Source organism: Pteropus medius, unplaced genomic scaffold (genome assembly GCF_902729225.1).
Source record: "Pteropus medius unplaced genomic scaffold, Ma_sr-lr_union100, whole genome shotgun sequence".
Lineage (NCBI taxonomy): Eukaryota > Metazoa > Chordata > Mammalia > Chiroptera > Pteropodidae > Pteropus > Pteropus medius.
Window position 1 is genome coordinate 23111878 of NW_024344378.1, and position 26177 is coordinate 23138054.

Consider the following 26177-nt stretch of genomic DNA (forward strand, 5'->3'; position numbering starts at 1 on the left):
ACTGTACCTTTACAGAACATAACAAATAATAGAACAGAGCAGTGGTTCCAAACTATGTGTCATGGACCTCATTGGGAGCTCAAATAGTTACAAGGGGTCCATGAATCCACATGTACTTTAAGCATGACCTTTAGAAAGAATTAGTATGTCTTCTTCATTCAGTATACATACTACTTTTCAAATGCATAGAAATGTTATTGGAATTAAGAATACATAAAAAGTGTTACTAAATTCCTAATAGTCTGAGGCACTATATATTTTGTCACATAATCTACTATCGCCTAAGGGTTTATAATTTTTTTTTTTTAATTGTTAAAAAGGACTCCTATGTTCAAAAGGGAGAGAAGCACTTTTTAAAAATATTATAGCCAGGGGGATACATGAGGTCCACACACAGGTAGCATTTCCTTACCACAAATTCAATCACTATAAAAGGTTTGGAAGGTAAGAGATCAGGTAAAATGGTCCCTAGAAACAGAATTTTATCTGGTTATAAGAATAACATTGTAATTTTAGAGATTTCTTTGTTCCTAATATTAAGCCATCATTTTCAATAGACTAATCTGTAGAGTCTGTGTTGTCTATAGGTGCCAGTCTCTGGTCTGTTAGGAACCAGGCCACACAGCAAGAGATGAGCAGCGAGCTAGTGAAGATTATGAGGCATTAGATTCTCATAGCAGTGTGAACCCTATTGTGAAGCGCACATGCAAAGGATCTAGGTTGCTTGTTCCTTATGAGGCTCTAATGCCTAATGATTTGAGGTGGAGCTGAGGTGATGCTAGCGCGGGGGAGTGGCTGCAAATAGAGATTAACTTTAGCAGAGAGGTTTGAGTGCACAGAGACCGTAATAAACCAATTGCTTGCAGACTCATTTCAAAACCCTATCCGTGAGCGGAAGTGGCAATTAAGCTGCATCTCGTGGCAGGCTTTGTAGAGGCAAGTGAGTTTATGTACTTCAATTAGATAGCTGCATCTGGTGACAGGCTTTAAGTCAGTATCTGACACTTATTTTAGTCCATGTGTGGCCTACCCATTATTTTATTTACCACTTCCATTGTGCCCCTTTCCTGCACTGTACACTTGTCTCAGTCACAGTTTTGATAAGCCCACAAGCTAACCCTAGCCAAAATGAACAAAAAAACAAACATCACTGGAAAGCTTCTTTGAAAAAGGGAAAGATCCAATGATGAGACACCAGAAGACTCTAAGACTGTCAATAAAAAAGTTGCATTTAAAAGAAAATACCAAGAGTCCTACTTAAATTATGGGTTCACAGCAACAGGTGATTCATATTCTCCAAGCCCGCTTTATATAATATGTGGTGACCAGCTATCCAATGAAGCCATGAAATCTTCAAAACTGCTTTGCCACACGGAAACGAAGCACCCTACATTAAAAGACAAGCCTTTGGAGTTTTTCAAAAGAACAAAACATGAACATGAAGAACAGAAACAATTAATGAAGGCCACTACTTCATCAAATATGTCTGCACTGAGAGCATCGTTCTCAGTGGCTAACCGCATTGCTAAAGCTAAGAAGCCCTTTAATTAAGTTGGTGAAGAGTTGATCCTGCCTGCTGCTAAGGACATTTGTCATGAACTTTTAAGAGAGGCTGCCGTTCAAAAGGTGGCATGTGTTCCTCTTTCGGAAAGCACCACAGCTAGACGAACTGATGAAATAGCAGAGGATGATGAGGCACAATTGTTAGAGAGGATTAATGAGTCACCATGGTATGCAATCCAGGTTGACGAGTCTACTGATGTTGACAAGGCAACAATGCTTGTTTCTGTGCGAGATACTTTTCAGGAGGATGTGCATGAGAATATGTTATGTGCAACTTTTATTGCCACATTATTCAGAATTATTCAGGTCTTTGAATGATTACGTATCAAGAAAACTGAATTGCTCATTTTGTGTTGGTATATGCATGGACAGAGTGGCTGCCATGACTATATGGTTTTCTGGTTTCACCACTCGGGTCAAAGAGGTCACTTCTAAATGTGAGTCTGTCAACGTGCTGTATCATCCATAAAGAAATGCTGACTAGCTAAAAAATGTCACTGGAACTTAATAACGTGTTACAGGATGTGATTAAAATTATCAACCACGTTAAAGTACATGCCCTTAACTCATGTCATTTGCACAGCTCTGTGAGGAGATGGATGCAGAGCACACACGTCCTCTCATACACAGAAGTGAGATGGCTTTCTAAAGATCATTGGCCAGAGTTTTTGAGTTATGAGAGCCAATCCAGAGATTTCTTTTAGAAAAACAGTCACCACTAGCAGCACATTTTAGTGACACAGAATGGGTGACAAAACTTGCTTACTTGTGTGACATATTCAACCTGCCAAACCAACTCAACCTGTCACTTCAGGGGAGAACAACTGTGGTCAAGTCGGCAGATAAAGTGGGTACATTCAAAGCCAAACTAGAATTATGGGGGTGAAGAGGTAAACTCTGGGATTTTTGACATATTTCAAACATTAGCAGAGGTTTTGAAAGATACTGAGCCAGGGTCTTCTTTCTCCCAGCTGGTGCCTGATCACCTGTCTCAGCTTTCAAAAGAGTTTGAGCATTACTTTCCAACCACAAAAGACCTCCAAACTAGAAAAGAATGGATTTGCAGCCTGTTTATGAATAAGCCAGGTCAATCAACTTTGTCCAGGCTAAAAGAGGATCAACTGCTTGAGACTGCAAATGACAGTGGCCTTAAAACTATATTTGAGACAACTCAAATCTCCATATGTTCTGGATTAAAGTCAATACAGAATATCTTAAAATTGCCACAAAAGCACTGAAAAGCCTACTTCCATTTCCAACATCATATTTTTGTGAACCAGCGTTTTCTGGAGTGACAGCAACCAAAACGAGATTACGGAGTAGACTGGACATAAGCAATACACTTTGGGTATCACTGTCTCCCAGATGGGACTGCTTAGTTGCAGGAATACAAGCTCAGGGCTCCCCACTGATTCTGCATTATGGTAAGTGGTATAATTATTTCATTATATGTTACAATTTAATAACAGAAATAAAGTGCACGATAAATGTAATAAATGTGAATCATACCAAAACCACCCCGACCCCTGGCTATGGAAAAAATGTCTTCCATGAAACCGGTCCCTGGTGCCAAAAAGGTTGGGGACCGCTGGTCTACACTGTAGTTAGAGAGTTGATTTTTCTACAATATTTTCTAAATGCTAGATTTTCCATTTATAATTAATGAGCAACTGTTTTTCAACTCTCCTTAGTTCTTCCCATCAAAATTATTTCAATAACCTTAGCAAAAATCAAATTACTCAAGCAAATTTAAGTATCTATGATTGTTTATTATTTGCCTACTATAATTAAAACATTTTCCACTAAATTACTATGGCTGTTCTTACACTACTAGGGAGGAGAAAGGGTTGTGCTCAGGGTTTCGAGGGTGGGGACTTGGTGGTAAGAGAATGAGAAGGAATTGCTAGATACTGTATCTCTGCAAACTAGATATTCTCAACATTAGCTTTTAAGAAAACATCCCATAGGCTGCCTCCAACTTTAAAGCCCTTCTACCCACCCCCCAAAAGGAACTGATTTCACAAATATTAATGAAAGAATTTAAATATCTTGAAAGTACCAAGTACACACTACAAATAGCTAAAGGAGATTATAGGTGGCTCTTATCCTGAAGAGCAAATCTAATTATGCTTTCACCTGGTTTAAAGAAATTCTAACAAATTCCAAATGTGTGTGCTAAGCATAAATTCTTGAAAAGGGAAAAATGTAAATACAGCAAGAAATAATACTGGGAAATAAAAAAGCAAATAAAAGCTCTCGGAGATAAAATTTTAAATATTAACAAAGGATAACAGAACCTGAAAGAATAAGAAAATAAGAGTAAGAACTTCATCAATAACACACAGACAACAAAAATTAAATCACAGATCAAAAAGCAGTGAAAGGGAAAGATCTAAAGAAATTAAACGAGAAAAAATATGGTCATAAATGAATGCAAAGATTTAACCACAACTAATTTTGATCGAAATAGTAACTGTAAACAAGCCACTCCTCTTTTGCTCATATCTGTAACAATACATTAAACCTCACAAATATTGATCTGACACTGTAAAGCTGTATTTTGCCACCCTCTGTTAACTGAATTTAATGTCACTCAGTTTTATTAATATTAAATATTGAATTTAGCAGTTGCATAGCAACAAGGAATGTCTCATGTGCTATGCTTGACATTAACAAAAAGCAAATAAGGAAAGAACAAATATATTCAAAATTTATACCATGATCTCATAGAAAAGCCATGAAGATCAATAACAAAATGCCACGGAAAATTAAATAAATACTGAAAAAGACAGCCAGGTTATTATGTTCAATCATTAGAGCTTAAAAAGCACCTTTATGTAACATATTACATATAAAGAAATATTAACAATTTTGTTGGACATTACCACTTTCCAAAATTCCTGTCCAGTAATACAACTGGTCTCAGAGCTGGTCTCCATACTCTTCTTCATTGCAACCTGCACTGTGTCTTCAAATTGTATTCCTAAAACACTGCTTTAATAACGCTACCATCTGTTCAGTAAAATTCTATTTTGTTTAAGAAACAAATCCCAAATTCCTAAGTCCAGCAATCAAAGCTGCTTATAATTTGACCCCAAATCTAATGTTACTGCAGCCTTATTTCACAGAATTTTCCCGCTCATTCTCACAGCTCTAGTCAGCTTGGTCTTCTATTCAGTCATTGTTTCAACCTTCTAACATTTTCTTAAGTGTTTGGATCTCACTTCTGCCCAAATAAATCACCTTCTTCAAAGTACTCTTTCAATTTGTTCAACAAATATATATTTGCTTATTCAACATACAATGAGAACCCGCCGCCTACCAGGGACAGTGGCAGGCACCGAGTAGGCAGTGGCGAACAGACATGATGTCTGCTCTCATGGAGCTTGGTTTCCAGTTTTCTCATTCTCGGATTTCACATTGCACTGTCTTTGCAAGTATTCTGTAAAATAAAATTTGCTATAGGCTATCTAAACTGTTTTATTTTTTTTATATGTTATGTCTTCCCTCCTCAAGGAGATTTAATGCTCCAGAAAGACTAGGAAGGTCTTCTTGATTCCTGACGTTTCTTTTACTGGGGGTTCTACATGCCTGGTTTTTAGCTGGATTTTTAAAGCTCTCAAAAACAAAAGAAAGAATATTGAAACTTCTTACATATTTCCCTCTTCAATCTAAATTAGAATTTCTACTCCATTTCTAACCAAAGGGAAAAGCAGGTTATGGAAAGTAACAGGATTGGAACATATCAAATATATAATCAACTAAGGTAAACAATATGGACTGTACTTTTGAAATGAAAATTTTATGAATAGAATGAAAAACTGGTTCATGGTCTTAGGAACCTCTGCTCTGAGATAATCAGTACAGAAATTAGCAATATGAGAGACAAAGAGGTGCTGAAGAAAGATGAGGAGCATATCAGATCCACCATTGGAAAACTACATTCATTAAGGGTTCTCTATCTGAGCATCTGCTCCTGACCCACGTACTCTGAGGAACCTATTTGCTGGCCCACTTATCACCCCCAAAATAACCAAGCAAAAAAACTGATGAAAAACACCTGACCAGACATACTGAAGAGACAATAATTTAATTACAACTAATGGCCCAAACTGAAACGGAATGAATAAAGAAAAAATACCAGAACTTGAAGCGAAATTATAAATAGGATTTCTGTTTCCAGGAACAGCATTTTTTTTTTTTTTTTAGCAAGCTGCTCTGAAAAAAAGAGTGGAGAATAAGTTTGGGGAAGAGAAAAAAAAAAGAAAAAACTGCCCAAATAACCATACAGAGGTATTGATTAGGAAAATATACAACCAATTAGTGATTTAGAAAACCAACTTAAGAAATGTCTTTATAATATACAGTGAATATGAAGACACAGAAATCATGAAAAAAAGATTAGAGATGAGGAAGTGGCCAGGATATTTGCTATCTGTAAAATAGGATTTCCAAAACAAGAAAAAGCAAAGAATATAAATGAAAGAAATTTAAATTAAAAAAAACTGAGTGTAAGCAGGAGAAGGAAAGAAAGAAAACTTCCTAATGTTGAATACTGTCTTGAGTCTTCATTATCTAATGGGCTCTGACAAGTACTGAGACAGAATACTGGGGAGGGGGTGAGGGGAGCAGCACATACACACAGAGCTCTCTAGGTAAAATAACTGAATTTCAAGAATAAAAGTGTAAAAGCTCCAAATAAGGGGAATTTTTACTTAATTTTACTTAAAATAAGAAGAAAAAGATTTAGATTGCCAGTTATTTCATCAATAAAAGTAAATGCCAAGACCCAATAGAGCTATGTTTACAAAATTCTGACGGTTAAAAAAAAACTTTTTGTAGCTAATCTATTATTCACCGATATGGGTAAGAGAAAGAAATTAGATATGCTTTGATTTGAAAAGTGGGACAGACATTCACTCTGGAGTATGAGTTACATAAAGTAGTTCAGCTAACTAAAAATGACTCAGAACATAAGACTCCCAAAAAGGAGAAAATATACTATTTGTATAAAAAATGTGGCAAGCAATATACCAGTGAAACTATTAGTGAAGTAAAAATAGTTGTTACTAATGTAGGATTTCAGTTTAATACAATGGATAAGAAAGGATTCTTTAAATAGATGAAACAAAATATAAATTTAAAAATTAACTATTTAAGAATAACATCCCCAAATTACAACAAAATCTTAGGTGAAGAATAGGCTTAAGTAAAATGTTAAATTAAGACCAAGTGTGTGTATGGGGTGAGGGAGCCATCTGTAATAGTTATTAATTTTTGATATTGATAAGGAAATGTAGGCTTAAAATAAATTTGCTTAAATGTATGGGTAAACCTTAAGAATCTCTAAATCACCAGAGGACGTTATTAAAAAAGGTCAATCGTAAAAGTAAATAGAATTGAAAACTAAATAAAAAGCAAATATACAGTAAACACAAAAAATAATAAAAAATAATTCCAGGAATAATATCGAATATGCACGTGTTACAATACATGTTAACAGACTGAATTAACTAAGTAAAAGAGAAAAAATTGTCAGGGCATAACAATATACAGCTTATAAACACTCAAAGTGACATAGATATGATGCAACTGTAGAGGCAGGCAAAGATATGAGAAGAATGTAGAAAAAGAAGAAAAAGAACAACAGGTAGCAATAACAATGTAAAAGAAGAATTCAAAGATAAATGCATAAAACAAAATAATGAAGAATTTTTCTACTACTAACAGGGTAATCTACTGCATAAGTAAAACAGACTTATAATTTTTTTTCTTATAATATCTCTGTTTGAGTTTGGCATCTGGCCTCCTAGAAAGAGGTGAGATATATTTCCTCTTTTTCTACTTTCTGGAAGAGGAGATAGAAAGTTGGGAAGACCTCTTCCTTAAAAGTTGGGATAAACTCACATGTAAAACCATCTGGGGTTATTTTCTTTGAGAAAAGAATTTTAACTATTAAATTTATTTAATAGTTATAGAACAATTGAAGCTTTTTATCTCTTTTTAAGTTGGTTTTTTGGCAAGTGTTATTTTTCTGAATTTCAAAATTACTGGCATGTGGTTATTATTTTCCCTTATCTTTTTTTAATTGTGGTAAAATATGCATAATGTAAAATTTACCATTTAGTCATTTTTAAGTATGCCACTAAATATATTTACATTGTACTATCATTCATCTCCAGAACTTTTTAATCTTGCAAAACTGAAACTCCATACCCATTAAATAATAACTCCTCACTACCCTCAGCTCTGCCAAACACCATTCTATTTTTTGTCTCGATTAATGTAACCGCTCTAATTATCTCTTAAGTAGAATCAAACAGTATTTGTCATTTTGTAACTGGCTTACTTCACTTAGTATAATGTCCTCAAGGCTGCAGTATGTAACAGGATTTCCTTCCTTTTTAAGTATGAATAATATTGCATTGATGCATCAATCTTATTTTGCTTTATCCATTCATCCACAATGGACATTTGGGTTGCTTCCATCTTCTAGCTAGTGTAATTAATGCTGCTATAAATCCCTTGTCTTTTAAATCTCTTCTTTACCTGTAGTTATAGTCTTCATTTTCATAATAGTTTTTTTTTTAAATCTCTTGATGAATCTTATCAATCTTGCCCCCCAAAAATCCACTTTTGACTTTTTTTGATCTCTATCTTATCCTTGTTTTTCTGGTTTATCAATTTTCAATCCAAGTTTCATTACCTTTCTATTTTCTTTTGGTTTATTCTGTTGTTCTTTCTCTAACTTATGATAGAAGTTTAGTTCACTTACTTTGAGGTTTTCTTCTCTTTTTAAACAAAGAATCGAGAATAGGAATGACTTAAGAGAAATAAATCTTTAATTATTTTACATTAAAAATTAATCTAGGATAAATAAAATGTAGTATAGCCATATAATAGAATATCATGACAACATGAATGAATGAATTTCAAAACATCATGCTAAGTGAAAAAGGCCAGAAATAAAAGACCATATATTATGTCAGAAAAGACAAATTTATAGAGACAGAAAGTAGATTGGTGGTTTCCTAGGGTTGGCAGTGAAAACAGGAATGACTGTAAATGGATACATTTCTTTTTGAGGTGATGGAAATATTCTAAAATTAGATTGTGTTGATGGTTGCACAACTCTGTAAATAAAATAAAATTCAGTGACTTGTACACTTAAAATGGGTGAATTATAAGGTGTGTAAATTATCTCGGTAAAGCTGTTAAAATAATCTATGCATATTTTATAAATATCTGTAATGTTTTAAGAAAATTTGGCTTATTAGTCAGCCTTGTAATTCTAATATGTAGAGTTGAATAGCTGATTTAAACTTGTGATTTTAAGTTGAAATCTTAAGTAATATAACTTAAGAATAATCACATTTATAATTTTAAATGATTAGATTTACAAGATTTGACTAGGAAGCTTTACTTTGTTAAACCAAAATTTACTGTTAAATAAGAATTTTAATTTATAGTTATAGATTATAATATTTTAAGAAGTTAAACTAAAATCAAATTTGTTAAAATTAGAGTAATATCTGTATTTAGAACTAGGTTTTAAATTTATATACACAAAGCCACACTAAAGATTATTATTTTTAAAATCTCACATTTAATAACAAGAACAAAATCAAATGTTTATACAGAAGTCAGCAGTGTGGGAATACAGGAGATATGTTTGAAATACATGCCGTGACATTAAGCTTTATACACATTTCTGCTACCATGCAATACTGATAATTCGCCAATCTCTTATCTCTTGCCCCAGACCTTATTTCTAATTGCCTGCTTCACATCATCACCAAGATATCCCAAATACCTCAAAAAGTCCTAATCAAAATTGTTCTATTCCTTTTCCCTCATCTCAAACAGTGATTCCTCCTGTATTCCTTACTAAAAAAATGGCATCACTAACCTCTTCCCTCCCCCTACAAGTCATTCGGGTTACAAATCTCAGTCAGTCATGATCTCACTCTTTCCTTAAGTCAGTCACCAATCTTCTAGTCACTGAGTCCTATTCATTCTAATTCAGAAAGATCCATCCAAATTTATTCTCTTTTCCATCCCTAAATTCAGGTCTTCACTACTTCTTACACCTTATTAATTGCAGTAAATGTCATTCATGTGGATATTAACAGCAGTTATCATTAATTGAGCCCTTGGTACCTCTGTCAGGTACATCATACCCATTTTAACAAAAGCTTCAGAGGAACACCGTAAATCAGGTATTATTATTACCTAGTACAGATAAGAAAACTGAAAATCAAAGCAACTAAATTTTTCACACAACTACAAAGAGGCAGAGCATGCCTAGGTTTAAAACCAGGCCTGTGGTTCTAAAGCCCAGGCTCTTCTTAGTTCATCGTTATTACTTACTGATAACATCTTACCTTTTAATTCGCCTTACTATTTCAACATCCCCATATACCAATGTCTCCACTAGAATCTATCCTTCACACTACTGCCAAACTTCTTCCATTTTTCATGGTTTTAAAAATCTCTGATGGCTTTCCTAACAATATTGAAGACTTCAAATTCCTGAATGATGTGCAAGGTCACTGAGGGTCTGCCTAGTCTCAAACTACCTTTTCAGTTTCCCCTGCCATCATTTTCTGTCTACATAAACTATGCTCTGGCCAGACTGATTTATCAATCATTACATACATGTCAATGCTTCCATGCCTTTTAAGCACAGCATGTTCTCTTCCTAGAATGTTCTCCTGCAACCCTCAATCTAGTTAATTCTAAGGTATCCCTTACCTCATCCCTCAAACCCCAGGCAAAGTCAGGAACATTCTTATCAGTGCTAAAATTGTACTACTTATAAACTATAAATTTTGGGGGGCATTTTATCCACTAGATTTTGAGCAAAGAACTGAAGCCTGTTCATCTTTTTAACATCGGCCTGATTCTTCAACTGCAACTTCCTAATTCCTATATCCTTATTACCTGAGTGGTTTGAAATTTTATAATGACTCCATTTCTGTGTCTGACATGCTGAAGACTCAAAGAAATAAAGTAAATAAAACAGAAGGGTAATTGGTATCTGATGGAAAAAGGATGGTTTTCTTTTCCCGCTCAATCAAGTTCTCTGTTATCTATGAACTAAAACCAGAACATAATTAATGGCTTGCTTTGCTGGCCCAGAAGAGAAATGACAGGACACTTTTTGTGTGTGCAAAGCTGTAACCACAGCAAAGACAGAAATAAATTGAGAAAGATGAAGTCCTGAAAAATAGTGGTATTAATACACTGAGGAGAAAAAAAATACGTATTGAGTAGTTGGAACATTACTAAAACAATTTCATAATTATATTTATGCACATAATGCCATAAATGAGGTTCTAAGATGTTAAGTAACCAAAATCACAAAGGTAGTAAGCAGTGAGGTCAGATGAATTTAGTTCTTTGGACATCCAAGGGCAGTTTTGGTTAATTTTTCCTGTTACAGCAAACTGTCTTAGGTAGAGTAATTATGCTAAAAAGAAACCATTTAAATGCAAATCTGAAGTTGATTAGGAATGAGTCAATTATACCAGGAGTTCACAATCTGTGGGCCATAATTCCTTAGAGGAACTCAGTCATTACAAGGTCAGTAAATCCATATGAGCACTGTTTGTAAATTAAATAAAAATGGACTTGCATATATAGCCACTACTTTTCTGAATGTATTTTGCTGTGAACAAAATACATATTTATTTAAAAAGCATCACTGAATTCAGAATAGCCTTTTGTCATATATTTTCTCAAAGATACTAAAAATACGATACAATGTGGGAGATTAACAATTTCTTTTGCTTTTTTAGATTAGTAAAGTGAAAAGGTTTTCTATTGTTTCTGAGCCTTTTTTTCTTGGTGGACTATATTTACTAAGTGTTTACTGAGTCAGGCATTAGGGATGCAGCTGCAACAATACAGACAAAAATCCTTATCTTGGAACTTTAATTCTGTCAGGGGAGACAAATGATACAAATAATAATAATGATAAATGTGTGATAAGGATAAGCAGAAGTAGTAATGGTTAAAAAATATAACAGAGTAGAGGGACAACAACTAAGTCCTGATAAACCCTTACTGATAACACTGAGAACTGCAGAGGAGGGCCTGAGTAGGGAGGAGAATTTTTAGAAAGGTCAGAAAAAGATATTAGGAGACAACATTTTTGAGCACTGAATGAAGTAAAGAAGCAAGCCACATAGATATCCAGGACAGGAACATGCTAGGAAGAGAGAACAACACTGAAACAGTCAGTATATGGCAGGGGTCCCTAACACCCAAGCTGAGGATTAATACCTGTCTGTGGCCTGTTAAGAAAAGGCCGCACAGCAGGAGGTAAGCGGCAGGCAAGGGAGCCAAGCTTCATCTGTATCTGCAGCCAGCGCTAGCATCACTGCCTCAGCTCCACTTCAGACCAGCAGGCATTAGATTCTCATAGGAGCATGGGTCCCTGGTGCCAAAAAGGTTGGGGACCACTGGTATATGGTATAAAGTATGGTATATATTTGAGAAACAGCAAAAAGTTGATTCTGTCTGAGCAAAGTAAATAAGATAAAATCTAGGAGATGAGATCAGAGATCCAGAGGCAAGATCACAGTGAAGATATGAGATTTTGAACTTAATAGAAATCCACTAGATTTACATTATATTGTTTAAGATTTCCAGGTGGACGGATGGATAACTGATTATGAGGAAAGCATTATTAGAGGACTATTACAATAGCTTTAGCAAGAGATAATGGTGACTTGAACTGGAGTGGCAGTAATGGACATAGGTTCTGTGTACAGGTCAAGAAGAGCAATATAAAGGTCTAAAAGAATATATGACAAAATCTTTAAAATCACTAAGGGGAAAATAAGGTATAAAGAAATATTCTTTATATTCAAGGCATTCCTTTTGACAAGTGTAGAATAAATTTTAAAATACTCCTTCTTACAACTTTAAGGAGAATGTAACCAATCTGAATTCTTGACTAAAATCCCTTTTAAGAAACTTTTAGCATTCTAATGCTAGGACTTAAATGATGCGTCAACAAACTATTAAGAATGCCATTTTAAAAAGAGCACATAATTTAGTTATGTGCTAAGCTCAAAACACTCTGAATCCAATTCTGAGAGCTTATGTAATTATACAAATATTCAAATAAAGTGATATTCTAAATAACTGTAAAGCATTGCAATTCCTTAAATTAAGTACTGAAACCAAAATAATGTATTTATTTAAGGAAGTTTTCCCAAAAAGTCTATAAAGATTTGCAGGAAACCTCTAGTTGCTCAGTGATAGGTTTATAGATGGGACCAAACTATTCAGGGTAACATGCAAAGATAACATAAAGAGCTAGATAAAATATACGGATATTTTATCCACACAGTGAATAAAATTTGGATAAGTGGTGTACATACGTGTACACACACACACACACACACACCCCCCCATCTCTCCCCTCCTTCCCCAATTGCATAGCTAAGCTCAAAAGATTGGTAAGAAAGTCGTCCGGTGCTAAAAATGGAGGAGAATCTGGAAGACAGAGCTAAGAGTGCGCTGACATAGTGAATAGATGATGACTAGTATGAGTAACCTAGGAACTTGAGTTTTAGCTCTCATGCCAAGACAAGAGAGAGGCCTTAAAGGGGCTGCAAAGGAGACTCTTATATAAAAGCTAGAGCAATGCTAAGGTGGGTCCACTGACAAGCCACATCAGCATCTGGCAATTTGCTCCCTAGAAATGTAAACTAATGGACTCTAACTCAGATCTACTGAATTAGAATACAATTTCTGGGAATGGGGCTCAAGGATCTCAGTTTTAACAAGCTTTCCAGGTGACTTTATGCTTAGTAATGTTTGAGAACTGCTGTCCCAGAAAAACTGTACCTCAGGTACATAAAGGACTGACTGGGGAAAATTCCACTCATTGACTGGCAAAGGGAGCCTTTCTCTTCCTAGGTAAAAAGAAGGTAAAGGAGTCTCCCTGGATAAACTGAATGCCTTGCATTGGCCTTGCATAGGTTTGGAATCCAAATATATGCTTCTTCGGCAGTTTTCAAACATTTTAGTTCCAGGATCACTTTATACTCTTAGAAATTATTGAGTGTCCTAAAGAGCATTTGCTTATGTGGTTATACCTACTGCTATTTGCTGCATTTGAAATGAAAAGACAATTTTAAAACCTAAGAATACACAAGACTCACATTCCATTAGCTATTGGAATGATAATCTCATCATATCCCATAGCCTCTGGAAAACTCCATTAGTGAGAAAATAAAGAGTGAAAAGGCAAACAACATCTTAATGTTCTTATGAAAATAATTTTGACCTCCTGGACCCCCAGAAATCCCTGGGTCCCACTTTGAGAACCACTGCACTATCGAAATTATGTAGGAATACTCTAAGTAGAAAATTAACAAAATTAGTCCTCTAGGTTACTGTAGGAGGGTACTCAGCAGAAGCAAATGCAAACCTTTTCTAGATCCACCCACACAAGATTCATACAGGAAAAAAATAAGCCATGTTAAACACACACCTACCCACTATTTAAAAAATCCGTAAAACTTACAGAAAACAATTCATCAAAAGCAAGAATGAGTAGACAATAAACAGGATTAAAGCCCCAAGAATTTAAAATGTTAACTATAATTGTATAAGTTTGTTAGAATTACAAATTAGATAAATTACCTATTTAATAAGAATGTAGCCTGTTTAAGCATTTAAAATGTTATGTTATAATCACAGTATACATATTATACTATTTTATATGTGAACTGTGTATACCACTGTTTAAAAAATTACACATAGCAATTCATTTTTAAGAGACCACCACTCAAGAGAATGAGGACAAACACAGACTGGGAGAAAATATCTGCAAAAGATACATCTGGTAAAGGACTGTTATCCAAAATATATAAAAACAATTAAAATCCAATAATAAGAAAATGAACAACCTGATTTAAAAAGAGGCAAAAGACTTGAACAGACACCTTAACAAAGAAGAAATACAGATGGTAAGTAAGCACACTGAAAAGATTTTCAACGTCATATGTCAACTGCAAATTAAAAACCACTACACACCTATTAGAATGGCCAAAATCCAAAACACCAAATGCTGACAATAAAGTGGAGCAACAGGAACTCTCATTCAAAGACAATTTGGCATTTTCTTCCGAAACTAAACATACTTTTACCATACAATCCAGCAATTGTATTCCTTGGTATTTACTCAAATGAACTGAAAACATGTTCACACAAAAACCTGCACACAGATGTTTACAGCAGTTTTACTCATAACTCTCAAAACTTGGAAGCAACCAAGATGCCTTTTAGGGGGTAAAAGGATAAATAAACTGGTACATCCAGACAGTGTAATATTATTCAGTGTTAAAGAGAAATGAGCTTTCAAGTCATTAAAAGGTATGAAAGAAACTTAAATGCATATTGCTAAGTTTGAAACAAGCCGACATGAAAGGCTACATACGTACTATATGACCCCAAGGCTACATAATGTATGATTCCAACTATGTAACATTCTGAAAAGGACAAAACTATGGAGACAGTACAAAGATCAGTGGTTGCCAGAGATCAAAAGGGAAGACAGAAAGGATGAATACGCAGAGCACAGAGCATTTTTTGAGGAGTGAAACTATTCTCTATGATACTACAATGGTGGATACATGTGTCAAAATCCATAGAATGTACAATGCCAAGCATGAATCCTAATATAAACTATGGACTTTGAGTGATAATGACAGGTCAATCTAGGTTCATCAATAGTAACATCCCATTGTGCTTCCAGATGTAAATAGTGGGGAGGTTATGCATATAAGGGAACTCTCTTACTCTGCACTCAAATTTTGCCGTGAACCTAAAACTGCTCTAAAAAAATGAAGTTTATTAATTAAAAAAAGAAACACTACTTATCAAGTTTTGGTGTTGTATCCAAGAAAAATATTGACAATTATTTGGAAGGCTATTAAAATATTTCTCCCTTTTCCAACAACACTTCTGTTGTTGAGGCTGGATTTTCTTCATATTCTTCAATCAAAATAACATGCAACAGTTGAATGATAAATATAAATGATAATAATAATAACAATCCAGTTATCTTCTATTAAGCTAAACATTAAAGAAATCTGCAAAATGTAAAATCAATGTTCCTCTTCTCGGTTAATATTTTGTTTTTGAAAACAAGAATTCTCACTAAAATGTTGTTTAATATGTAATAGGTTGATTATTGTTATTTACAAATAAATTATTAATACAGGAGCTCTTCAAAGAGGTCTCAAAGACCAAAAAGTTTAAGAACTGCTTCTCTACAGCAGAAGTCTCCAAGCCCCGGTCCATGTCCTGTTAGGAAACTGGCCACATAGCAGGTGAGCAGCACGCTGCCAGCAAAGTTTCATCTGTACTTGCAGCCGCTCCCCAGGGCTAGCATCACCGCCTAAGCTTCACCTCAGGTCATGAGGCATTAGATTCTCATAGGAGTGTGAACCCTACTTGTGAACTGCACATGCAAGGGATCTAGGTTGCTTGTCCCTCATGAGAATCTAATGCCTGATGATCTGAGGTGGAGCTGAGGCGGTGATGCTAGAGCTGGGGAGTGGCTGCAAATACAGATTAACATGAGCAGAGAAGCTTGACTGCACAAAGACCATAATAAATCAATTGCTTGCAAACTCATATCAAAACCCTATCAGTGAGTGGCCGGTGACAATTAAGTTGAATCTGGTGGCAGTCTTTTTATAGCGGCAAGTGAGTTGATGTACTTCAATTGTATGGCTGCATATGGTGGCATTTGATTCTGCATTATAGTGAACTATATAACTCTTTCATTATACATTACAATGTAATAAAGTACATAATAAATGTAATGTGCTTGAATCATCCTGAAACCAGCCCCCCACCCCCGGTCTGTGGAAAAATTGTCTTCCACGAAACTGGTCCTTGGTGCCAAAAATGTTGGGGACGAATGTTCTACAGCATCAAATTCAATCAATATAAGTTCTATAGGAAGACAGAAGTCAGCATATCAAATAAATCAAATTAGTGCTATCCAAAGAAGAGACTACCTTGAAAAATAATGATTTATCAAATACCGAAATGGGGAAACAGATTAGATGGTTTTTAAGGGGACATTCCCACTATAACAGTCTATAAAATTAAGTTGAATCTGGTGGCAGTCTTAATTGCAGGCCATGTGCATCCTTGGTCCCTGCCTTAAAACAGAAACCCGTCACAAAAAAATCTTTAGCTCTCAGGCCTTACAAAAACAGATCACAGCACATACTAGCCTTTCTCAACCATGTTCTCTGAAAGAATTAAGCCCAAACGCCATAAGGCACTCTTATACATCATGAATTTACTTCTCTTCTATGCATCTGAAATAGTATTGTTATATGTAATCTTTGGGACAAATGACAATCACTCAAATAATCATCTGTGTTCAGTGGTCCACCTGTATTCAATAAAAGAAACAAATACCACTGTTGCATCTTATCTATCAGCAAAAATAAGAACTGTATGTTTTTTTGAAAATTGTGTTGATAGCTCACTAATGCCAACAAAGAACTAAATGATAGTGTCGTTTTACACTCATGTGGTCTTCATTAATACTGATAACCTAAAAAAAGATAGCCTTAAAATATATTTTCTCAATGCTTAAAGGCCAGCCACAATCATAATCACCTTGTAGTGTCTAATTATACCCTCAAGGAGAAACAAATGATATAAAACACTTTGCAAAGTTATATCATTTCAAACTGACAGCTGTAAAGGTCATTGAGACTATTAAAGAGGAATCTGAACTAAAAAGCAACACTGCCTTTTGGGGCAATGGCAGTTTAAGGCAAATGGAGCAAAACAAACACCTGAATGCAAAAAAGCCAGCCAAGTCCTTAAGTATTTTCAACATTAACAGTCAAGCAACTGAAGCAACAAAAAATAGGAGACTATATGGAGCACCTGGAATACCATCAGTTCGCAAATCCCAAACTAATACTTCTTGCAATATGCCAGACATGTAAAGAGAATTCCAGAGATGCAGTATTGATAGATTGTACAGATACAGTATTAAAGTATATTATCCAATTTAGATAACCATTACATTCCAGAATGTCTCATATTAAAAACCTGCCTAGGTTAAGAGCATCTTGAGACAGAATTTCTAGTGCTTCTGTATCAGCACTTGCAGCCCCACTGGTTCACTTTATTTTATATTACGAAAATAACCATAATTTTTAAAGCTATGGAAATATCCATTAGCCACGACCTCTATGTGTAGATGCCTTGAAATAAGCTTCTGGGCCTTTGCTTGAATCCTCACTCTCCATTCAAGACTACAATAAATCCATGGGGAATAATAAAAAGGAAAGTACCATTGCACAGCAGTCTAGATTCATGGATTCTGGAATCAAACTGTGTGGGTATGAATCCTAATTCTACCTTTTCTAGCTATGTGACCTTAAGCAAGTTCCTTAATTTCTTAGTAACTCGTCTGTAAAACATATATAATAACATACTTAACCACATAAGGGTTTTATGAGGATTAAACAAATTATTTGAAAAATTAGCTAGAACAGTACCTGGCATAACGTAGATACTATATACACATATCTTAAATAGAAAAACAAAACACACAAATGACACTGAAACATCAAGCTGATGAAATGAGAGCTCACACAATTAATGAACAATGCGAGGCTGACAATGTAAAAGGCCTTCCCATGGCAGCTGTCTCATATTCTTGGTTAACATTCAGCAGTACAATAGTCATCATGAGTACCTACCATGTGGAAGATATATTCAGTACTGAATTCTTTATCTTCTCCAAATCTGCTCCGTTCACAGTCTCTCCCATCTTGGTTAAAGGTAACTAACTCTGCACTTTAAGTCGCTTGAACAAAAATACTCCAGAGTCCTCATCTCCTTTCTCTCACTCTTCACATAAAACCATCAGGAAATTATGTTGGATCTACCAATCCTACACAGTCTCCTACCAATCTAATATAGTCAGAGTCCTAAGCCCTCCCCAATTCTCTACTAGTACCCAGTATAAGTAACCTTTACCTCTCACTAGCACTAGCTTTCAATTTGGTATCTGTGCTAATAATACTGCTGCTCCCTCTACTCCCAGCCTACTCTCAACATAGCAGCCAGTTAGTTAAAACTAAGAAACATCACTGTGTCCCTCTCCTGCTCAAAAGCCTTCTATGCTCCTGATTTTACTCAGAGTAAAAGCTAAAGTCCTACCCCTCAACTTTGCTGTGAACCTTAAATTCCTCTAAAAAGTCAGTCTTAATTTAAAAAGAAAGAAAGAAAAAGAGGCAGGTTTAACTGTCTGAAACGCAGCTGAGCTTTCCTCAAAGAATTAAGTAAACTACAGGGGAAACAGACCATTGGAGACATATCCCACACACACACCCATACCAAAAAGTCAAAGTCCTCACAATACAGCCTATATACCTTACAATGTATTATGGGTTACATGATCTACTTACTTATCCTGTTACTTTTCTTAATTAGATTCAGGTTAAATTATTTTAGGGTACTTCACAGTAGTGCATGTCCCTCCGATTTCATCAAATTAAGAGACAGGATGTCTTCCTGTTCTACTTTTAGTGATGCTAATATTGATCAGTGAATTCAGGAAAGTAACTTGATCTCACCATTATAAAGTCACTTATCACCTTTCACCTAGTAATTTTAGCCTACATTAATAATCTAGATCCATAATCCATTGTATTATGGATGCAAAATGGTGACTTTTCTAATACTTTAATTCCTCCTTCAATTATTAACTGGAATTCTTCAATAAAAGCTTTCCATTATCAACTATTTGGTTATCTTGAAATACATTTCGCAACACAAAGCAGATTAAGTGCTTCATTCTTCCATGTACAAATTTTCAGATTAATGGCTTGACACTCTTGAAACCTCCTAAGGTGATCAATGGTTACTTTTGGTTATTTTTACAGTATCATTATAGACTCTTCGATTTTAATTTACTTGATATGGTTAGACCCATTGCAGTCATTACTTTTTTAATATTCAAATTTTCCATCTTAAACCAGTGGAAGTACCTTTAAGATGACCTCTGTGAAGTTTTGACACTTCAATTTAATCTTAGCCAACATGATAGGCACACATTTTAACTTGCAGTTTAAACTTGCAATTCCTTGATTATAATTAAGACTTAACAATTTTCATGTTTATTGATCTCTTTGAATTCTTTATGAATTGCCTATTCTTTTTCTTAACCATTTTTCTAGTGGGCTGCTAATCTATTTTGCTTTCTGAATTTTAAGACTTCATTTAAATATATTGCAGAGGTATTACATTAATAAAGACAGTAATCTTTTTACTCTGTTTTTTTATTTTATGGCATTTATTGTCATGTAAAATATTGTTTTTTAAATAAAATGATCATTTCCTTTATAACTCTCAGTTTAGATTATAATATAAAGGGCTTTTCCTCACTTCACTATGATAGAAAAAAATTGCCTATCCTTCTAATTCTTTTATGGTTTATTTCTTTTTTAAAAATGTTTAAATCTCTGACCCAGTGAAATATAATTAGTTGCTTATAAACCTGTCTATTCCCACCAGAATTTGGGATTTTCGACCGCAAGAACTACTACCTTACTCATTTTGTTATCAGACTAAACATCTTGCCTGTGGACGCATGTGTTTTCAGAGTTTGAAGAAGGTAGTGGTGATGATAAACAATCACAAATCCTATTTTCTCATGCTCTTAAATTAGGGCAGCTCAGTCTTCTGAACTGTGCTCACTGCAGGAGAGGGTATGGCACAAGAAGAAAAAGTTCTTGTGTCCTGCTTTATGCTAGATATTAAACATGCACTGACTGCTTTGACATCTCACAACAATTTTAAGGGATGAGGGGTGCGGGCTGGGGTGCAGAAAAATGAATATGGGAATTTAGCTTCCAAGAAGTGATATCTGAATGGAGTCTCAAGCAACAAATAGGTATTAAAGAGATTGATAAAGAGTACTCCAGTCAAAGAGTATAGAATACGTTAACTATTATTATGTTGATTATTGGGACTTGGAGATAAATTAGGTAAAACTATAAGCAGTAGTCTAAGATGCCCCTGGAAAGCAATGTTAAAGTCTAGATTTTCTAAAGATAATGGCAAACTCCTGAAGGATTTTTACAGGATAATGGCATGTTTTAGAAAAATTACAATGATGATGTGGATCAAAATTTGGATGGAACAAAGATAGGGAAGACTCGTACACATTCTTTAATGACGGACTGTGTAGAAGTGAAAAAACTGAATAACTGAGAGGTTGGTGAAAGCTCGTGAATGTCTCCCTGTCAACCAAAAAGATGGTTTTCTAAAGACTCCATGATGTGACAAAAGCTAAATTATGGCTGCTGACACTGATGATACCCTGGCCCAGCCTCTCTGAAATTTCTGCAGTCTCAGCAATATTTTTTACTGACACTGTGGCAATAGTGTGAGCCATGTGTGCTCTATTGCCCTATCAACAGAGTTCACACCTAACTTTAGCTATGGGGACTATGAGATATGGGACCTGAATTAGCAATAGACTGTGGGACAACTTCTGGAAGGCAAGCTATAGAGTTGGTTTAAGGGCAGTTCTCATCGCAGTGTCTTATTGGTCAGAAGGACTGCTCCTTGTGGCATAGACTACTTGGGCCCATCTTGGACTCTATCAAAAGTGACACAACTTCCAAGTTGAGGACCACACCTGCAGGAAAACATTTCATGGTTCAATAATGAACCAACTACGGTATCTATCTCCTTTAAAAGGTCTAAGTAAAATGAACTTTTTTCTATTCTGATCCTTAAAAAAATATTTTAGAAACTAAAAAGCCTCTTGTTACTGTAGTTACTCCACAGGTACCTATTTCTACTTTTATATTTGTTGAAGAGTAAATGGGGTTCTGAGATTCGCTGTCAATGTGTGGGGTAGTTCACTCCACATCAACGAACAATTCTCGGACACCAGCTTAAGGGTTTGCTATTAGAAGACACTGACACACACAAACACACTTTTCAGACACCAGCTGCAAGCGCAGGCGCATATCTGTGCTTCTAACAACCGACTATAGACCAGAGGTTCCAACAACCCTCTTTAACTCAGAATGCCAACTGTAAGTACAGGCTGTTACCTGTACTTTTGACCTACTGGCTGTCATGTCAATCAGAGGTTCCCATAATCCCTTTCTTGGGAGTCAATTTGTTAAAACAGCTCATAGAACTAAGAAAAACATGTTACTTGTAAGATTACCAATTTATTACAAAGGATATTAAAGAATACTAAAGAAGAGACATAAATACATAGGGCGAGGTCCCGAACAAAGAAGATTCTATCTTCGTAGAACTTGGGGCCCAGCAAAGGTGGCATGTGGAAACATTCTGGTTCCCCAACATGGAAACTCTCCAAAAAAAAAAGGACCGAGGTGTCCCCCCATGTCTTTAGGGAGGCTTCATCACATAATCATGACTGACTAAGTCACTGGCCACTGGCAACTGAACTCCATCTCCAGTCCCTCTCCCCTCCCCTCCTCAAGAGTAGGGGTGAAAGGGAGGGCTGAAAGTTCTAAACCTCAAATTATAAGGTTGGTTCTCTTGGCAACCAGCCCCCACCCTTGATCACTTTCGACACTTATGAAATTGCAAGGGTTTTGGAAGCTGTGAGGAAGAAACTGTGAAGACCAAATATCTTATAAATCACAATATCATAAATCAAATGTCAATTTTATAGAATAATAATTATATATAAGTTATATAAAGAACTCTCAGAAATCAACAAAAGATAAATTTAATTTTTTAAATGGGCAAAAGACTTAGACACTTCAAAAAAGAACAAAGGAAAGTTCAGTAAGCACATGAAAAGGTGTTCAACATCATTAATTATCAGAGAAATTAAAACAAAGCAGTAAAACAATGATGCTCAACATTATTAGTTAATAGGAAAGTAAAACAGTAAAACAATGAGATACCACTTCACAACTAGTAAGTCAAATAGAAATGGTCAAATAGAAAAGACCCACGAACACTCAATATTTGTGAGAATGTGGAATAACTGATCTCTCTATACATTGTTGGGGGAAATATAAAGTGAAGATATAACCTCTTAGGAGAGCTGTTTGGCAGTTTCTTATAAAGTTAAACATATATCTCTATGACCCAGCAATTCCATTTGTAGGTATTTACCCAAGAGAAATGAAAAAAGACATACAAAAGTATCTATGGGGTATCCTTATTTATAATAACCCTAAACTGGAAATAACCCAAATGTCTATCATCAATAAAAAGGACAAACTGTGGGATGTCTATACAATGGAATACTACCCAGCAATATAAAAATGAACTAATGTCCAGAATAGATAAATCTATAGAGACAAAGTAAATTAGTACTTGTCTATGGCTGGAGGATGGAAAAAGAGGGGGACAGAATGAGGGACTGCTAATGGGTATGGGTTCTCATCTGTAAACTGAATATGAAATACACTGGATGGTGAAAATGTCTAAAATCTGACTGTGGTAATGGTTGTAAAACTGTGAATACAGTAAGATTTATTGAATTGTATGCTTTAAAATGAGGTGTGCTAAATGAATTACATCTCACTAAATCCACTTAAAAAGAGAATGAACTATTAATATAAAACACATATAAACAATATGTTTAAGGAAAAGAAGTCAGATGTAAAAGAATACCACTGTATGATTCCTTTATATGAACTCCAGATGCAGGCAAAATTAATATATGGCGACAGAAATCAGTTGTTGTGATGATGGGCAACTGGCTGGAAAAGGACATGAATGAACTTTTTAGGAGGCTGAGAATGTTCTATCTTATTTTGGGTGGTCACAGGAGTGTACACAGTTGTCGAAACTTAAGAACTGTACATTTTAATTATATCTCAATAAAAAGGCGGTTTAAAAAAATCACTCCTATTAATTTAGAAAGAAAAAATGGTAGGAATTAAGAGAGCCTGCCAAAGAATGCCTTCATGCTTCCATATTGGGAGTGACTGCACAGCTGTCCATTTACAGTAATATCTGATGCCTGAATATACTCGTCTTTTTTCCCCACATCTTAATAATAATAAACTCATTCAGTGCTCCCCTCACCCCAAATTTTCACATATATCAGTTTTCCTAATAAAAAAAAAAAGTCCAAGAATATTCCACAGCCAAAACTGGGCCTAGTTTAAGCATGTTTAAGTGCCACCAAGTGCTGAAAAGGAAATACAAATATTTACATAAACCAGAATTTTAACAGGAAAACCAAGGTCTAATTTTTCTTTTTCTGTCTTCTGAAAACATATTCTCATTACCCTGTCTGGAGGAATCCTCTTCGCCCTACCACTCTTCTCTTCTGCCTTCTCTTCTTCCTCCTGGTTAATTAACTCCCACTGATCTTTCACCTCTTGAATGAAAAATTTATTTTCTTTGAAATTCTTCTGAAGTTCTATTACTCCAATCTGCCCCCACCACAAACACACAGAAAACAATGTCTCATTTCAGAGCTGTTGTTTTATTGTGCAGTTATATGTTCCTCATGTGATTAATGTCCCTACTTCTCCCATTAGACTCTAAGTACCATGCAAGCAGGAACAGTCTGCTATGCACATTGCTGTATCCCTGCACCTAGCATAGGGTTAGGGTTAGAGCTAGGGCTAGCATAAATGCTCAAAGAATATATTAAAAATGCAATTCAACCACACTATTTAAACCAAAACTGTCCCCAAAGCAAAGAGGCTATCCTTGCTTGACAAATCCATTATAAGTCAATATACCTTTATCTGACAGAACATTTTGGATCAGTATTTATGAGTCACTGAGTATCTACTTCCTTGTCAACTTGGCTCTCAAAATATAGGATTGTTCTCTGAGTCATTAGTTTCTACCCTTATTCTGCCTGTTGTTTTCTTAACTGGGAACATTTATTTTTATCTTTAAGCTCTGTTGTGTATTTTAACATATGCTTCTCCTGTAGTTTCTAAGATATCAGATTTTAAGATATTAAACAATAATGTTTGCAAACTACTGCCAAGACAGTATTTAATGACACCTGTAGTTTCTAAGGTATCAGATTTTGAGAAATTAAACAATAATATTTGCTAACTACTGCCAAGACAGTATTTAATGGCATCAATAGCTGTAGAGACATAATTGCTTAGGGAAGGGGGTTTCAGTTCAAAATGCAAACAAAGTGACATTACTATCAAAGCTTAAAACAGTCCTCTCAAAGTTCAGTAAACAGAATGCTTACTGACACCGAAAGAATGAAATACTAAAAACACATACAACAGGTAGCTGGAGACAAAAAACAGCATCATCAAAGAAGGCATCGAGCATTTTGTAGAACATACTAAATGAATACAAAAATATTTACAAAAATCAAATAAATACTCTAACAAATGCCTACAGTAAATACAAGACAAAGCCTGTGGCCAAAATTTGAACAATTTTCTACAATCCTTTGAAGCAGTTTAAAGAGACTTCATAACACCAATCTATGCTTTCCTGAAAAAGGTGGAAAAGGCATGCTCAAAAAAACCTGGATCCCTATGCCGTGCCAGTCATATACTGCAGGCCTCCTAAAACAATAATAAAGCAATTGAACTTTCAGAATCAATTCTGAATGTGAAAATTCATGAGATTCAGGAAGAGAATACAGAAGTCTTTTTTCTAATAATAATCATCTCCTCCCTTTCCTCCCCTATTAAAACATTATTACTTTCACCATTGGCAATGTATCATAACAAACACTGCAGAAGGTCAATTCAAGATCAAATATAAAGGGAAATGTCCTTAAAAATAAGAGGCTCAACCTCACTCATGAAGAAAATGCTAATAAAAACTATACTGAGTATTTTTTTCCCTATTAAACTTCCCTATTAAAATCTGCAAGTCAGACTCAGACTATATTGGTAAGGCTATGGGGATGCAGACATTCTCCTAATGGATGCTCCCCTACAATGACAGAAGGACTACAAAATTCTATCACTCATGTAGAGGGCAATTTGGCAATACCTATAAAAATTACAAATACCTTTTACGCTTTAAAATTATCTGGAACTGTATCCTACAGATACCAGGATACATACAAAATAACATGTACAATATTATTCACTGCAGCATAGATAGTGATAAGTGAAAAGTGGTTCAATAACCACCTAGTAAAATGTATTACGGTCTACCCACACAATAGAGTACAATGCAGCTGTGAAAAAGAATGTAAATGCTCTATATATGCTGACATCGAAAGATATATAAGATATAGTAAGTGAAAAAAACGAGGTATGGAACAAGGTATTTTATGTGTATCATATGTGACATATACAAAAGAGAGAAGAAAAAATATTAACATTTGCTTTTATTTTTATAAAGTACATAATAAAAATAGTTACAGGAAGTAAAACTAGAGTAGATGCGGCAAGGGTGGAAGCAAGCTTCTCATTGTATACTCTGAAAATACAATTTTGAGTTTTGAATTAAGAGATTACTAAACTTAAAAAACGTACCAGAAATATTAATAATGAAAATGAATTGTACTGCTTTTAACATTACTAATTCAAGATATGACACTTCCTTTACTTACTGGTTCTATTTCATTTTAGTAAACGTGGAGA

General features: G+C 35.0%; 1 protein-coding gene across 9 annotated transcripts in view; it reads right to left on the reverse strand.

Annotated features, from left to right (window-relative positions):
* Positions 1-26177, reverse strand: part of LCOR (ligand dependent nuclear receptor corepressor) — a 118607-nt gene that overhangs the window by 70171 nt on the left and 22259 nt on the right. The window lies entirely within an intron of this gene.